Source organism: Silene latifolia, chromosome 11, assembly GCF_048544455.1.
Source record: "Silene latifolia isolate original U9 population chromosome 11, ASM4854445v1, whole genome shotgun sequence".
Taxonomy (NCBI): Eukaryota; Viridiplantae; Streptophyta; class Magnoliopsida; order Caryophyllales; family Caryophyllaceae; genus Silene; species Silene latifolia.
In genome coordinates this window covers 18,378,745-18,397,422 of record NC_133536.1, presented here as the reverse complement: position 1 = coordinate 18,397,422, position 18,678 = coordinate 18,378,745, and the positions used below count along the sequence as shown (strand labels likewise).

General features: G+C 36.7%; 4 non-coding genes and 1 pseudogene across 4 annotated transcripts; all 5 read right to left on the bottom strand.

Annotated features, from left to right (window-relative positions):
* Nucleotides 1-116, bottom strand: LOC141615457 (U5 spliceosomal RNA). Its single transcript, XR_012529879.1, has one exon. It is a non-coding gene; the product is annotated as a U5 spliceosomal RNA (small nuclear RNA).
* A 5,623-nt stretch (nt 117-5,739) lies between these two features.
* LOC141616646 (U4 spliceosomal RNA) lies at nt 5,740-5,875 on the bottom strand. Its single transcript, XR_012530978.1, has one exon. It is a non-coding gene; the product is annotated as a U4 spliceosomal RNA (small nuclear RNA).
* Nucleotides 5,876-6,589: 714 nt separating this feature from the next.
* LOC141615760 (U5 spliceosomal RNA) lies at nt 6,590-6,706 on the bottom strand. Its single transcript, XR_012530163.1, has one exon. It is a non-coding gene; the product is annotated as a U5 spliceosomal RNA (small nuclear RNA).
* A 1,978-nt stretch (nt 6,707-8,684) lies between these two features.
* Nucleotides 8,685-8,839, bottom strand: LOC141616599 (U4 spliceosomal RNA; annotated as a pseudogene).
* A 1,250-nt stretch (nt 8,840-10,089) lies between these two features.
* On the bottom strand, nt 10,090-10,205 carry LOC141615480 (U5 spliceosomal RNA). Its single transcript, XR_012529901.1, has one exon. It is a non-coding gene; the product is annotated as a U5 spliceosomal RNA (small nuclear RNA).
* Between the last annotated feature and the right edge of the window lie 8,473 nt (nt 10,206-18,678).

The following is an 18,678-nucleotide window of genomic DNA, read 5'->3' as shown; positions in this document are numbered from 1 at the left end:
AGCTCCAATACTAGAGCCCCTCCAAAAATAAACGTATGCCACTTAAAAGTAGCAAGCACACGGTATTCTTTAGTAAAAGGCGAAAGAATAGTTCGCTTTGTGCTTACTACATGGCTGCGTGAGTTTCACATTATAGAGGGATAGCATTTTATGCAATGCTCCTTACTTTGTTGCGTCTCTTCTCCAATGTGGGATTAATATCCTCTCCTATATGCACTCCTATAGGACTAGCTTCATCCCCCTTAAACTAAAAGAATAAGAAATCTGTAATTTTTCCCCGCCTAACTTAATGCTGCTGCAAATGGGCTTTCTCTTATGTTATCTTAATTTAATAGATTCAATAGAATAGGTGGGCCAAAGGAAAGCTAAATTTAATGTGTATACCATCTCAGTATAAGATGAAAATATCTGGGCCCAGAACACCGAAGGAAAATACAAAATAGAATCTCATCAAGTATTGAAATAATATTTGCCATAATTTTTTTTCGATCCTACTTTAAAATATGAAAATTTGTGTGTCATCCCTTATATCTACTAAAAAAATAAGTGGATCTAGAGATTTTCCCGCTCAAATTACTGTCCTACAAATTGGGCTTAACATTTTTTGATATTTTATATACTTGGGTTTTTCATATACTCTGCAACTCTTATGTGTCAGCCTTCGTAAAGAAATTTATTCTACCAATTATTTTAGACTACTATTCATTTTACAAATTCTATCATATACTTTCAACTACTATATATTTTACTAATACTCATTTATTATCAATTTTATTTAACTATAAATGTATCTAATATTTAAGAAATATAGACTAGAATATTAATGTAAATTTTACCTCATAATACAACACGAAATTAGAAATTAATGTAATTTTCACCTCTTAATAGTATCATTAATTGTAATTGTAGACTATAATATTAAATTTAAACTTTAATTGCTAAATTTTTTTCTACATATTTACAGTCTAAAAAAACCGTGCATTTGCACGGGATCAAAACGCACATCTTATCTAATTGTATTACAAATGTCATTATTTCACGTTTATATTGCGCCTTTAGTAGATGAAGTATAATATGATATAACAACAATATTTTTTAAAATAAAGTTAATAATAAAACTTCAGTAAAACCGACAATCTTATTTGGAATAAAAGTTTTAAACCTTCACTTTTCTACCTCTTCCTTTATATCTCTATCTAAAAAACCGCGGGATCTATACTAGTATCAATAATAAAAATAGGGTGAATGTTCCAGAATATTATTTGATCCAGTTTTGTTTCAAATAGTTTATAACAAAAACCATTATTCTGCAACATAACTAAGACACAGGGAATTAAAAGGTTGGTTATGAAAAATTCGGTTTCAGAAACTAGTGTAAGACCGACTTAATACAAAACTAAGGAATCGACACCATATGGGTAACCAAGTTTCAAAAGTTTTGAAGGTTACTGCTACAATATATTGAGGTTATGTGGTCGCAATGGTATAGCACAATGCCGAAGATCATGACACGATGATTAATTATGGGAACAGGTCTCCAAGCAATGGGGTTAAAAATGGTGTATTGAGACGCCGTTGATGAACAACGCAAACCTTAAAAGAAGACAAATTAGCGAAAAATGACTAAATAGTGCTGCCAAAAAAAAAACAAAAAAAATGACTAAATAGAAGAAATTGTTGGGTTAAAACATCCAACATGAGATATTCAATTTGCTAAGTGTTACATGTTACATAAAATTAATAATGTACATGTAACTTAGATAGTGTTAAACGAGTGTCAATGCATTAGCTTAATATTGCGTAAAAATTGCATTAGCACTTGGTGAAACGAATGAATTGTATGAATTCATTTGTATCATAACGTGAAGTGATTTTATGGTGTAAAATCTAACGTCATTTCATGTTGCTATATAAAGGATTGTAAATCCTTTGGAAAATGCATCTCACAATAAAATATCAAACAAGGTGACTTAGCTTGGTAAATAACAAGTCGGGTTTGAGGGTGAAAGACAGTATAATGGGTGTTTTTATACAATAATTTAGGAGATTACTCTAGGGGTGATATTAGTGGCATTGACTAATATTACTAGAGGGTTAGAGGTTGTTATCTTATATAATTATGGGTTTCGAATTGGTATTAATTCGGGACGGTTACGTTGTACCGGTACTATATTATTATAGTGGATTCTAGTCGATTTGGCTAGTGGGTTTTACTTCCGGTTTGGAAGGTTTTGTTCTGGGTTTGACCCTAAAATATTGTCTCATCTTATTATTGCTTACATTTATTTACTTTTACGGTTTACTTGTCGATTGGTTGCTTCCGTTGCGCATGGTAGATTGACGCTAATTTCCCAACAGTGGTATCAGAGCCACTAGGCTCGGTCTGGTGGCTGGTTTAATTGGCAAGGATGTCAAATATGGGGTCTCAATTTGCAGTACCAAAGTTTGATGGTAACAGTAGTTTCACTGGCAAAGAAGGATGAAGGATCTTCTGGTTCATCTTGGCGTGGCTAGAGCCTTGAAAGGAGTTGACGGTAAGCCGGATAAGATGAGTGATGCCGACTGGGAAGAGGTTTGCACTAAGTGTGCAAGTACTATTAAGTTGTGCATCTCGGATTCAGTCATCAATTGTGTTCTTGGTGACGACTCTCCATCAGTGGTGATAGGGGAAAAGTTGGAGAAGCTCTATATGGCGAAGAGTTTGAACAACAAGTTGCTTTTGAAGCGACAGTTGTATCGGTTAAGGATGGAGGTGGATGAAAATTTAATTGGGCACGTAAATGTGTTCAATGGACCGTTAGACGAGTTAAAGAAGATCGAGGTGAAGCTTGAGGAGGAAGATAAGGCGTTAATACTCCTCAATTCTCTCCCGGACACATATGAGACTTATGTGGATACTATTCTGTGCGGGAAAGACACCATCACGATGGAGCAAGCACAAACAACTTTATTGTCCTTTGATGCGAGGAAGAAGGACAAGGCTGGAATACGGAGCGACAGTACGGGTACAATTGCAGTTGATCGGGATGGGATAGGTCGATCGTTTAACAGGGAGGATGGATCGAAGCATGGCAGGTCTCGGTCCAGGAACGCTTCTAGGAATAATGATGTGAAGTGTTTCAAGTGTGGTGACCTTGGGCATATTAGGCGGTTTTGTCCTAACAAATGCGGGAATGAAGAAAACAAGGGCGACACCAACTTGGTTGCCGGTGAAGGAAGTAGTGGTTGTTTCCTTACTGATGATAGTGACATATTTGCGGTCACGGATGTGAACGACGTGTTTTCCAAGTGAGAATGGATATTAGATTCTGGTTGTATCAACCATGTTTGCACCCGGAAAGATAATTTTGATGAGCTCCAAGAAGGCGTGGCTAGGAAGTTGAGTTTGGTTGATAACTCAACAGTTAATGTCATGGGTGTTGGGGTGGTAAAAATCAAATTGTCAAATGGGGTGGTGCACACTTTGGACAAGGTTGCCTATGTTCCAAAGTTGCGGCAGAATTTAATTTCACTTAGTGAACTAGACTCCGATGGTAATGGGTGTAAAGCTCATGGGGGAGTAATAAAAGTTACTAAGGGTTCTATGGTCCTCATGAAGGGGGAGCTACGTCGTGGTTTATACCGTCTGGATGCAATGTAGTAAAAACCTCAAAGGATAGCTGGAAACGGAAAAGTCGTGCACATGTTTCGTTCGTGGAAGAGGCGACGAAGGTAGATTGTTTTCGGGTTACAGACGGGCGCAAAGGTAAAATTCCTGCTGGTAGAAAGGTGGAGAGCAAGAGGCTTCTCTCTGGAGTCAAGTAACGTCATTGACTTGGTTTAGGCTGTACACTATGCATTGGCCGTGATATCGAGTTAGGGGTGGGGACCGGATACTAACTCGGGTGTGCAGCTGGTGATTACATAAGGCCAATGATTGATTCCTCGGTGGTTGTCACTTGTGTTGGAGGGAGAGATTTGTTGGGTTAAAACATCCAACACAAGGTATTAAATTTGCTAAGTGTTACATGTTACATAAAATTAATAATGTACATGTAACTTAGGTAGTGTTAAATGAGTGTCAATGAATTAGCTTAACATTGCGTGAAAATTGCATTAACACTTGGTGAAACGAATGAATTGTATTAGTTCATTTGTATCATAACATGAAGTGCTTTTATGGTGTAAAATCTAACGTCATTTCATGTTGCTATATAAAGGATTGTAAATCCTTTGGAAAATGCATCTCACAACAAAATATCAAACAAGGTGACTTAGCTTGGTAAATAGCAAGTCGGGTTTGAGGGTGAGAGGCAGTATAATGGGTGTTTTTATACAATAATTTAAAAGATTACTCTAGGGATAATATTAGTGGCATTGACTAATATTACTAGAGGGTTAGAGGTTGTTATCTTATATTATTGTGGGTTTCGAATTGGTATTAATTCGGGACGGTTACGTTGTACTGGTACTATATTATTATAGTGGATTCTAGTCGATTTGGCTAGTGGGTTTTACTTCCGGTTTGGAAGGTTATGCCCTGTGTTTGACCCTAAAATATTGTATCATCTTATTATTGCTTGCATTTATTTACTTTTACGGTTTACTTGTCGATTCATTACTTCCGTTGCGCATGGGAGATTGACGCTAATTTCCAAACATAAATAATGGTTTATCGGGTAGCTCTTTTCATCTTTGCCATTTTTATTCTGTTTTTGGATTACCTATTGTTCTTTGTATGGTAGTGGTGGTGTTTTTTTTGGTATTGTTTCATAATACTCCTCTTCTTAAACATCTTCCACGTCCCATAAAATTGCAAATTCATAAAAAGATTCCACTTTTTTTATTCGTCTGTAATTTGTGACCCTACCTCACGTCTCTACTTTAAAGATGGAAGTGAGTCGTGTCGGATCCGTGCTGTGTGCTGGGCCACCATGCCTAGAGAAGAAAATCACACGGACCAGGCACGAAATGTTGGCTTCGTGCCATGCCGGTGAAATAGAAATGGTCCCAGACATTGGCCACGACCCATGGCGTGTCGTTCCATATCGCGCTTGGGCATTCCTCCACTTTAACCTTATTTTTTTGTATTTTTGGCGTACACAAGCATGTCGTGTCCTGATGTCCAGGTGAACAATGCCATATATGGACCTACTGGCTACGGCTCATGGCGTGTAGTACCGTGCGGATCCGTGTCTATCTCGTGTCGTGTTAAAAATGGGCTATGAACCGTGCTCGAGCGCGTCAACCCAATGATCCAAGTCCCCATGTTTATCTCTATTCTACTTTTATCTTCCTTCACATACCATTTAACTTCTTAATTTTTATGCAGCATAAAAGTAGATCAATAGTTAATTTTTTTTGTGCGAAATAAAAGTGGAAGATTACCAAAAAACAAAGGAAAGGGAGTATTTCATTGACAGTACCCTTTTGCTATAAAAATTATCAGGAAAAAAACTTCTCAATTTACAAGTTTCATTATTTTCTCTCAAGGGATAAAATTACAAGCTATAAAAATTATCAGGAAAAAAACTTCTCAATTTACAAGTTTCATTATTTTCTCTCAAGGGATAAAATTACAAGCGATCATCAGAAGATTACTTTGAAACATGAAATAGAATTTCCCTCGAAAAAAAAAAAAGAAAAAAGAAATAGAATTTTAAATACTAAAAATTCTGATATACATACTTGCCATAACTACAAGATTTTAAATCAACAATGTAGTCATACAGCTTGAACATCTTAATAAATTTACCCTCTAACGAAGGAGCCCTTCCAGAAATTCTCGACGGCCAAGGACAAGCCCATGCCGAAGAGGGGGTTTGGAAATAGTTTTCAACCAGCAATTGACGCGCCTCGGTTAATACCTCACTATTTGTTAAAAGCGAGTAAAGAAATCGATAGAATAACTTAGGACAATCAACTTAACATAATCAAATGCACCGTATTATAATCTAGGTACTACCAAAATGGACACGGACACGTAACACGTGATACGACATCCCATGAAATTTAAGACACGGGACACGTTATTTAAATTTAATAAATAAAGATTGAAAGAGATTGATTAGAATAACTTAGGAAAACCGACATCTCATTACTCGTTTATAGGTATCTAAAAACCGACTTAACATAATTCTAAGTTATTTTAACCAATCTCTTTCAATCTTTTGACATCTCATTACTCGTTTATAGGTATCTGACACATTTAGGCATGTGTCCGACAAGTGTCGTGTCGAACACCGGATGACTGATTAGGAGAAGTGTCTGTGCTACCTAGATATAATTATATACTTTTTTTTACAAATGTAATTACTCGTTTATAGGTATCTGACACATTTAGACGTGTATCTGACAAGTGTCGTGTCGGACACCGGATGACTGATTAGGAGGAGTGTCCTCCTTGCTACCTAGATATAATTATATACTTTTTATTTACAAATGAATTCTTTTCTTACCCGACTTGTTGTCATTACTTTCACAAATGCATTCTATTAAAATGGAATAGCAAAAAAATACAAATAAATCCAGAATCTAATTATTATCGGGAAATTTAAGATGATTTTTTTTTTTTTTTTTTTGGTACAAGAAACTTGAGATGAATTGATGGGAGCTCCATTACTGGAATCCCTCCAAAAATAAACGTATGCCACTTAGAAGTAGCAAGCACACAGTATTCTTTAGTAAAAGGCGAAAGAATAGTTCGCGTTGTTCTTACTACATGGCTGCGTGAGTTTTCCACCAAAGGAGGATCGCATTTTAAACAAGGCTCCTTACTTTGTCGTGTCTCTTATTTGATGTGGGATTATTATCCTTTCATATATTCACAAAACAAAATGTAACTTTCTGAGTTCTGACCATAGTTTTTAGAATAACTAGTTTTAATCCCGTGCAAAAATTGCACGGGTTATTTTTAAAATTATTATATACAAAATGTGATGAAGGTTCTGGTTTTTTTTCTTTTTTTGCTAAACTGACTTGTATAGTTATTTCCATAAATTATAATTGCTTTTACTATTACAAATATATATAATATTATGATAAATATAATAATTATCATAACTTACACTATATAACTTAAGCTAAATTTTAAAAAAAAACACTTCTATAAATATTAAAGTTATGATCATAATTTTGTTTAAGAGTAATTTGTTATTTGGGTAGTTTTTTAGTGGTGGGTCATGAGGCTAAAATCAAGTAGCGATTGAGAAGTATCTGTAAGACTTCTCTTTTATATATAGAAGATTTTGTGAAATCGCATTGAACTTACATGTATTTTTCTTTCGAGATGCATCATCAAATGTCAACATTAAAAAATTATAATATTTAACTTATTATTTATAAATTTCTTATGCCTAAATTAATTTTTGTCTATAAATTTATTTTTTATATCTCTTGAAATTATTCTTTAGGTTGATCTTATTTTTTATTATATGTAATTTTTATAGGTTATTTTCTTTATGATCTTTGTGATTTATTTGATTGTTAGTTTGTACTATATGTAATTTATAATGGAATGGAATGATTTAGTGCTTTAGTCAATTATGCAAATAAATGGTTTGATACATACGTGGGTAGAAAAAAAAATTCAATTGTTCCTCTAAATGAGGAGCCAATAAAAATGCTTTAAAAAACTCATCTTTTATACTATGTAGATTCCTAGTCTAACAGAGTGATTCAATATGTTAATCAGCAAGATTTGGTATCTTCGTCAACATTGGATACACATTAGCCTTAGCAAGTGTTTTGTATTGTGTTCTCTTGCAATAGAGTAAGTTTGTGTAAGGCGGTTTTACACTATCACAATTGTAAAACGGATATGTACGTACATAGCGCAATTAATGGGTAAAAATGGTTATAAAGGATCCCATTTTACCATAAATTTGTGTAAAACCGTTTTATACAAGTATTCGATTTGTAATATTCGTGTCTTTTCGATATTTTATGGCTTTGTATATATGCATTCAGTTATTAGGGTAAACCATTTTCCAAAACAACTTTCCTAACCATTCTTTCACGATATAAATAGAGAAAGATGAAAATCGCGCATTTTTTCGGACATTTCGTAGCCAAACTTTCCAAGGTTTCTCATAAGTTACCATATCCCACTACTTAAACTTACAACACTTGTTAATGTATGTGGGGACTTACTCTTAGAAGTTAGAAGGCACATTCTCATTTAAGACGGGCCTTTTCTATCTGAAATTAAGACGAATAAAATGTGACCACTTCACGATAAAATGTAAATATTTCCTCATAAAATGCATGTTACCATCAGTTTATTTTTAAAAAGTGAATTTTAATTATATTATTTTTATAATTAAATGGTCACCTTTTATTATAAATATTGACATTACCGTCTTGAAGAAGACTTAGCCGTCATTCTAACCGTAAGAGTAAAGCCTAAACTTGACCTTAAGGGTGTGTTTGGATTGAGGTATTTGGAGGGAAAAGAAAGGGAGGGAGAGTAGGGGATTTAAAATCCCTTATTTGGATAGAAAATGAGGGTGGAGGGAAATGGAGGGGGAGAGATTTGGAGGGATCCAATTTCCCTCCTCCAAGCCTAATCAAAATCTCTCCATAATAAACAAGATTTGGAGGGAAATTGTATCCAAACAACCACACTCCATTCCCCCTCCCCTTCCCTTCTCTCCCTTCCCTCCTTCCCTCCTTCCCCCTCCCCTCCCTTTCTCTCCACTTTATAGAGCTTTACCCTCTGAAAAGGAAGCTCTTCCAGAAATTCTCAACGGCTCAGGGCAAGCCTAGGCCGAAGAGGGGGTTTGGAAATAGTTTTCAACCAGCAATTGACGCGCCTCGGTTAGTACCTCACTAGTTGCGTCATTGCCTCAAGCGCAAAGATAGTTTTTAGTTTTTACGATGATCAATACATTGATTATATACCGCCTTCTCACAAGCTCATCCTCTAAATTTACTCATGTGGGATACAAATATGGTATATATTGCATAACGATATGCAGTACTACATCTACATGGAGTACCTATTACCTCCTCTCTTCAATTGGACTCTTAGGGTCCGTTTGGATACAATTTTAGGAGGGAAAGGGAGGGGAGGGGGAGTGAGGGGAGGTGAAGGGAGGGGAGGGCAAATGGGATTTGGGTGTTTGGATAACAAAAATTATGAAGGGAAATGGAAGGGGAGGAAGGAGGGAGATGAAGAATGGATGGAGGATTGAAGGATGCTGGTGGTATAATTAGAGTCCAAATAATGTTTTCTTTCCAAATCTTGTCACCCTTGGAAAGATTATAATTTGTTCTATAGGAGGGAAAATAAGTCCTCTCATTTCTCTCCCCTTCCATTTCCTTTCTCCCATATTTTTTATACAAACAAAGGAAATTAAATCCCTCCCTTTCCCTCCCCTCTCCTTCTCTCCAATTCCTTCAATCCAAACGGACCCTTACACTTTGTATTTACCCAATTTCGTAGAAGTACAAATATAGAGCCACTTGCTTGGACGGAGCTGTTTGTCAGGAACGAGTAAAGAAACCGATATAACAACTTATAGGAAAATTGAATTAACGCTGTTCAGATCACCCTGTATGATGACACCCCCGTGGCCCTCTTCCTCCTCTCACAGCCAGGGTCTTATCCGCAGGCGCTTGATGAAGTGCCTTCCACAGCCAAGGTACCACAATCCGTTTTTCTTGTTTATCCATCACCGTGGATTGCCACAACTCCTTAAGCTCATCTATGTATAAGTTTCTGCTATATCTACTTACGATATATGGTTGTTATATACGGAGTATGTATTATGACTTTTTATTTCCTTCATCTATATATCTGTCTATGCGACTATGCATAGGCTTCTTGTCTTCCAACAATTATAGAATAAACATTTATGCATTAAGTTTGTTTCTTATCTCTACAAGACTAGAATAATCAAGGACTGAACATTAAATTTTAAAAAATGCAACCTACTCCGTGAATAATCAAGGACTTTTTAAATTTTAAAAAATGGTTGCATTTTTTGAGGAGACTACTCCCTCCATACCAATCGTTTGTTTACCGATGATTAAAATTCCCTCACATAGAATAAAAAAGATAAAATATTATAATTTGAGTTATATTATAATTTGAGTTGGATTGTCAGGAGCTCCGTTAAGGGAGCCCCTCCAAAAATAAACGTATTCCACTTAGAAGTAGCAAGCACACGGTATTCTTTAGTAAAAGGCGAAAGAATAGTTCGCTTTGTGCTTACTACATGGCTGCGTGAGTTTAACAGTTAAGAAGGATAGCATTTTATTCAATGCTCCTTACTTTGTTATGTCTCTTCGCCCAATGTGGGATTATCCTCTCCTATATGCACTCCTCTAATTGGTGAACGGTGATCAAAAGGTCGACTTAATCGGATCAATTAGAATTTTACTCTTAATCACTCCTTATTAACTTGACCCATGTTCACCCTCCCAAGCAAAAGGTCACGACCTGGGTCAATTAATCCAATCATTTTCCATTTTCTAACATTTCCAATCATTTTCTACACTCTACCCCACTAAAACCTCTCTCTTACTTTTTTCAATTATTATTTACTAACTAATTATACACAAGTTTTTATTGTAATTTTAAAAAAATAAAAGTACTCCAATATATTAAACATTAATTAATGACGTACACTTCGGAAAAAAATTATTAAATAACAAAGTTAAAATTTAATAATCGAAAAGCCGATTTCATTGACAATAAAAAAACCGCATACATAATTAAAAAAGCCGCATACATAATTTGAGCAATTAAAAAAAGCCGCATACATTAAAAAAAACCGTATACATAATTAAAAAAACCGCATACATAATTAAAAAAGCCGCATGCATTAAAAAAAACCGCATACTCTTTGTACTTTTAATGTTAATATATTAGTTTTCTTTTTTTTTTTATTGGATTTTAAATATTGTAACCACTTACAATTTGACACATGTAAGGTCAATTCTTAGGTCAATTTGAGCAAGTGAAGGTCACCAATTGACCTCTTCTCACTTTTTTAACCCTTGGGTCATCCTAATCTTTTGCTTAAATGTGGATTAAGGTGACCTTTCACCAATTGACCCCCCCAATTGACCTTGCTTGGGGTGGTCTAACAGTTAATAAATAATAGGGTGAATGTTACAGAATATTATTTGATCCAGTTTTTTTTTCAAATAGTCTTATATAAGCTTGTTTTAATTTAGATAAATATTGTGTAAAACCGGTCCTATTATACTAATATCGTGAGTAAGTTTAGTTATCAAAAATTCGGTTTCAAAAACTAGTGTAAGACCGATTTATTATTGTGAAGCAGAGCATGCTGAAGGTGTGAAGCTTAGGGCTGTAAATGAACTGAGCCTGCTCGACAAGCCCTCGGGATCGGCTCGGTCAAAGCTCGGCTCGAGATCGGTCAAACTGAGCTCGAGCTTGGGCTCGAACTAAGCCGAGCCCAAACCAAGCCGAGCTTGAGCACACTAAGGCTCGGCTCGGGAGCTCGTTTGAGCTCGTTATTTTTAAAATTACTTAATGTTTTTCAATATATTTACTTAAATTGTATCGATTTTAAAATAAATAAATTAAAATATTAGTTTATAAGATAAAATTACATAATAACTGTTATTATAAGCTAACAATAAATAATAATCTCGTTTGTATTTGAATTTTTAAATAAAAATTACGTTATAATTAAAATAATGCTCGAAAAAATAGTACGCAAACAAAGCTCGGGCTCGGGTTCGGGCTCGTAAAATATAATATGAGCCGATCCCGAGCCTTGATTTCAGGAGCTCGGATTCGGGCTCGAACTCGACTTTTAAAATATGAGCCGAGCTCGATCATAGGCAAGCTCGAGCTCGGCTCGGCTCGTTGACACCCCTAATGTCTGAAGCTCCATTAATGGAGGTTAACTGAGACATAATGTGAAGAATACAAAATATCTGTATGAAGATGATAGAAAATATCTGGAAGTTTAGAAAGAGAAAACAAGAGAGAGTAAATAGAATTGTGTAAATGTATTAACTTAATCATCAAGGTTTACAGACTAAGCTTATATACAAACCGTTTAAGGGGGAACAAACTTGTAACAAAGTAGTCAAAGCTAATCTATCTAGTCAAAGTTAGTTACCCTACAACTGTCAACATATGAAGCTTCTAGAAGCTTATGGATCTTCACTGTACAAGCAGCATCTTAGTCCTCTTGATTCACAGCCCCCCTTCAAGTTGGATGTGCATGAAAGGGACTGAAATGCATACCCAACTCGGACGCCATAAAATGATGATGTTGTGCCCCTAGAGCTTTAGTCATCAAATATGCTAGCTGCAAACTAGATTTAACATGAACTGTAGACAGCAAATCAGCCTGTATCTTTTCCCTAATATAATAGCAATCAACGTTAATATGCTTAGTGCGCTCATGGAATGCAGCAGGAGCCACATGCCAGGTCACCTCACATCCACAAGCAAGCCAGGGCAACATCACACCAGTCTCAGGAACCAGTTAGGCTGAGCCAAGTTTAGTGGTCAATAAGTATGTGTACAAGCTCAACCACCAGCTCCCACCATGGCCAGCTGGTTGGCCATTGAATTAGGCTCAGAAAAGTCCTAGGGGTTCAAGGGTAAATCACAATGCCAGTCCCAGAAACTCAAGCTGGACAGAGATGCAGCAAATGACAAAAAGCAAAAGCAGTCCTTCCATTTTTGGCTAAACAATGAGGAAAAAGCAATCAAAGAACTTTTTGCTTGTCTCACCATTTACCAGGTGCAACCTAGAGCCAATTTTAATGCCAAGGACCCAATCATTTCGTCCTCAAGTGCCTACATTCAACAGAAAATCCAGCAATGCAGCAAAGGACCACAACCTGTCACTGTCATCTGCATTTCTCTTTTGTTTTCATTCTAGTTTACAATTAAGAGCTTTTAAACCGTTGTAATATTTTATTTGGACTCTTACCAGCATGTGAGGAAGGATCCTGACCCTTGGATGTAATTTTCTTTCAAATTTGTAACCTAAAAAGGCTTATATAAGGACCTTGATTCAGACTGTTGTAACACAGCTGATTTATGAATCAAACCTGAGAATTCTCTCAATTTTAAATCTCTTAATCTTGTGCTTAGTCTGTAGATTAGAGTCAGGCTTGATAACAACTTGTGCTTAGACCATGGTTGTTGATTAAGTACCTGTTAGTAAAGTCTAAACTTTCCTGTGCTGAGTCTGTGGTTTGTTTGGCTTTGTTGTTTGCTTCAGTTGAGATTTTCCTGTGTAAATCTGTGGAAATTCTTAGCTTAAGTCCCCTAAATTATTAACTCATCTCCATGCGAGTATTTTGTGGGTTTTCAGATGATAATTATATCCAAGATCCTTTCTTTCAGTCACCCTTTCAGAACTGCTTCATTCACAATCTATTGTGTCTGTTAGCCAGTTCAGTTGAGTCTTAAAAATACTTTGAATCCCTCAAAAATCTTGGAATTTAGCTCAGAGTTAGGTCTTATATTAAAATCAATTACTGCCAAGTTTCATGATTTTTGAAGGTCATTTGATAATTTTAACAAACAACACAAGTTTATTGCATTCCTGAGAAACTGTCTTTGGTTTGCTGGTTTGTTTGTTGTATTTGTCTAATCCCTTGGACATTACACTGCAAATTGGTATCAGAGCCAGGCTAAACACAATTCTATCTTGTGTTAGTCTTGAGAGAGGAAAGTGAGCTCAGTTTTACCCAAACTACAACAAAAACACAAAAAATAACCCAATAAGTGAATAGAGAATTACTGGCATTGAAACCAGAGTGGAACAGATAGCAGGAAGGATTGATAACTTGGTGAATATTGCTAACACTCATGTAGAAGGAATTCCAAACCATGATCCAAGGAGACCACCCAACAAAGGCAGAGGTAGGGGTAGGGGCTTTGTTGGAGCAGGAAGAGGACAACAATACTACCAAGAACAAGAGGAGGATCTCTTCTCAGATACTGATGAATCTATGGCAGAAGGCATCTACATAGAAAGAGACAAAGATATAAAGGTAGAAATTCCTGATTTCCATGGTAGTTTATGTAACACCCCCATACTCCAAGTGCCTTACCAGGACCACTCAGGTATGAAGATATTACCATCTCGGTTACCCGAGGCAATGATAATCAAACAAACAATAAAGAAACAACGTTTAAATAGAAATACTTAGTGAAAGGTTACAATTCTTGAAACCAAAACCAAAAGTATAATACATGTTCTCAAACTGAATGTAAAGAAACTACTAAACTACAGCGGAAGACTTCTATCATCATATCGTGGCAAACCCAGCTATCTCAGCACTCATCTCATACCTGCTCAATATCTGCTCACCATCCCCGAATGGATCACCGCAGGTTTACAAAACAACAACCGGGGTCAGTACTAATCACACAACTCAACATATATCAACAATAAGATAAACAGACATGACTTAATCGTCACACACACACAATCACGCCAAATCCAATCATCTCAATCACCGATCGTCCCTTTGGACCACCCCCGCCATGGGGGACCGCAGCCGTACCCACCAAATCCCCGCTCCACATAGTGAGCGATAACCCTGTCCATTAATGTGCACATCCCTTCTGTGGCGGGTTCCACAGAAGGCGAAACTAGGGCGTGAAGCCATTCCCGCAAGTGACCCCACTCAGCCGAGGCCACGCCTCGCGAACCATCAACAACGATCACAACCACAATCACAATACAATTATTACATCAAACAACCAAATACAATACATCAACCAATATCCCATTATGGGACTAATATGCGAGTAGGAAATCCTACCGGAAAGCACAATTATCGACGGTCTCTACAATTTTGTGTCAAAAGCTTCCTCTACGAAACCTCCTCCTATCATATAACATACAAATGCTACCAAATCACATACTACTCAAAAACCCCCAAATCCCTAGATTAGGGTTTAATCAAATCAAAGGAAAGACAACAAAAAGGGTACATAGATCTTACCCTCGACGCAAGGATCTCAACGGTATAACCAACGATGAGAACTGACCTTCCAAACTCCGGGATTTGCTAACAATGCGATTAAGAAGATGAATGAACTTGCTTTCTCTCTTTAACAGTAAATTAGGTTTTTGTAAAAGTGTTTAGAATGATGACGGAAAGATTATATATCTTAATCGCATAATTAACAAAACCCGAGAAAAAGCCCCCGTAAACCGGCTACTCGATCGAGTACCCGAGGTACTCGATCGAGTACCCCCTTACTCGATCGAGTATCCTAGCTACTCGATCGAGTACCCAACAGGTCAGAAACTTTTCTAAAATGCAACTTACCCTTACTCGACAGAGTAAGGCCTACTCGATAGAGTACCCAAAGACTCATAAATATGGAGTATTACAGTCTTCCCTCCTTAAAAGAACTTCGTCCCCGAAGTTCAACCCATACATAAAAACAACCATACCGACTCGACCAACACACAACAACTTAGCTAAGGACTCAAGAACTCGACCGAACATAGAACATGAACTCTTAACACCCACTCCACCAACTATGTTTACTTCCACAACACGACTCACTATATCATATCTACCACATATATATCTCTCACGACACCAACTCCATACATAACCAACTACCATCCTCTAACGCTGCTAGCTCCATAATATCATCAACTATCAAATCCCATACCAAGACACTCATAGACATCAAACGGAATGTTACATTCTACCACCCTTAAAAGGAACTTCGTCCTCGAAGTTTACTCACACTCGTAACCTCATCATCCAACTGTCAACACTAGTGAAATATTCTCACACTCTTAAACATCACGCTACTACAAGCACGGTCATGACCTTTAATAAAATCACCCACAACACGAATCGATCTTTTGTTCTACATCAAGACTCAACTTCCGAATATATTACCATATGTACAACCATAAAAATCTGTCTTATCGCATCCTACTCCTCTTAAGACAAATGTTACGTCCTCGTAACTCACTAATACCAAACCATATCTATATCTCATTAACCTCTGTACCACCACATGTCAAAGATAACCGTCTATAAACCAAACACTCACCATTCTTATATCCAAGGCTCCCATACATAAACATTTCCCATTCCTCAACTCATTCGGCATAGCACCTAACCTATACCATAAACTCGTAGCGAATCACCATACCCACTCTTCATTATTACTGCCAAACAACATACCTCTCTATGTAAGGCACTTATCTCCCAGAAGCATAACTCACGATCCGCACTCGTTACGTACACGCACACTAGATCCTCAAGTTCTTTCTTTCATTACCGCAAAACTCATACCCAACTTAACATGACACTAATTCCCCCAACACCCTACACTCACTGTCTCAACAAAAGATTATGAACTACCTGCCGCTTTCAGATCATTACCACACATGTTCCACCAATCATTTTCCATTACCATGTCTACCGATGTCTCATCTGAAAACAAGATCAAAATTACTGTAACAACCTCTCACAACCGTGTCCCATCAACAGAATATCACTATCCCATAACAACAACGAAAACATATACAACTCTATTTCATATCATACTCTACCTCATTCCCAACTTAACCTGGTAAAGAAAACATCAATAAACAAGACAATTGTCTATCAGCACAAACTGAAACTCGCAGGGAACAACATCAAACAAAACAACAATCTATGTATAACTGGTATGTACTTTCGAAACTCGAATCATAATCATCCCGCCTACTCCACCACAACCGGTGACGGCATCACAACACCGCCACCAACAGCCACACCGTAGTGCGAAAACACCCGCATCACAGCACTATGTACCGTGCCCGGATCACCACCCGAGGCACCACAACCACACCGATAGACATCACAACTGCATACAATTCCCATAAATACCGACTCAAAGATAACTTCTCAGACAAGAAAAACTTACTCAAATCCACTTTATTAAATCACCACGCAACATATTATATGGATAAACAGATAAGCATCTCATGAACATCATCTCTACCATTTCACGGAATACACATGTGTTATCAATACACATAAAATTATAACTAGCCATGTCAAATCAATCAAATTATTACCTTTTTGGATATCATTCAAATAAATTACCGTGTCCAACATATATATTACAGAACATTCATAAAACAACTTTATAATTATCACACCATACCACTTCTTCTGAGGTCAGAACCTCACACAAACATTTACACATATCATAGACCCGTAATCACAACCAACTAGTCAATCCTGACCACGTAAGTTACCACTCGATAAAGGTTACATGCCGCCCGAGTTTAACTCATATGCCCCTCATAACATATTCCCCCATTCGCACAACCATCACTTCCTGCCAAATATAACCATACCTTCACTATTCAACTAATAGCATCCGCCTCATCTAACCACATCTTATGCCCTCTCACAATCATACACAACAATCAGGTCCCTACCAAATCAACCTCTTTAGAATTGCTACCTTTCTAATATACCATCACTCTTAACCACTAGTGATAACACCACAATGCCACCACTGCTCGTATATCAAATCTCTTACACTCATATCAAAATAACATGGTTTTTCTCCTATTTTTGGTTAACATTGCAAATAACGAACATCAAACCCATCCACAAAATTACCTCAACATTATTCCCAATGCTATCTTATTTGTATTGTCATCCAACTCTCCACAAAATATCTCGTATCGTACCAATACTCCACCAACTTCTTACTCCCTTAATTCCTCGAAACTCATTACCAATCATGTTGTCCTGAAACTCCTATATAACCTTTAACTAACATCCTCGTGATACTATCACACATTTCGATGATTCCTTACCTTTATATCACATAGCTCCGGTGAACATTTTCCCCAGCTTACTTTTATCCTTCTTTTCTCTTTACACTCAATAATACCAATTAATAGTTCAACTCCTTATTCATTCTAGCTAACTCTTTAGAAATCCGGTTACCCATTCGTTGCTCCAAAACTCGAATTCCATTATTTTCTACCGACATCATCTCACTCTTTCTTACCATGGATCTTCTCTTATTATGCTATCACTCATACTTGCCACTAATCTATCCATAGAACCAACGTTTAATGTTCAAACAATTGCATCTCCCTTTTTACATCTCTAGAAATCAGAATTCATTTAATACCGTTAATTAGCCAAGGAAATCACACAGTAGTTTCATCTTTTAATAAACCAAACCTCCCAAACTCACTCACTGTCTACAAATACACCTCGCGACATGTCTCCACAAAGTTCACTATATATTACTCTTCTCAACCCCTTTAAACGAACTTTCACTACATAAATCCATAACCCACACGACTCCTAACCATTTCCCTCCATAACTCTTTACACATCTCAAGCTGCCACTATCCACATCCTTACTTTCAATCTTTTTATTCTCACGTTCATTATACTCACATCATCCCTTGCCCATATTCACTTACTTTTACATTACTCAACACTCAATCATATCACTCATCCCGTCTCGCAAAACGTGCGCCATGCCTCAATAAACTATACCAATCTTCCTTTTCTTTTTCCACCATCTATCATAATCACATATAACTCATGTCCTCCCCACCGAACTCATACTCATCATAGTGCCACTCTTTACATCATAAGATTGGGTAACTTACGCTTCAGGACCAACACATACGTAAAACAATGCATAAAGAAGTAATACAACACCTTTGAATTAAACATAATATG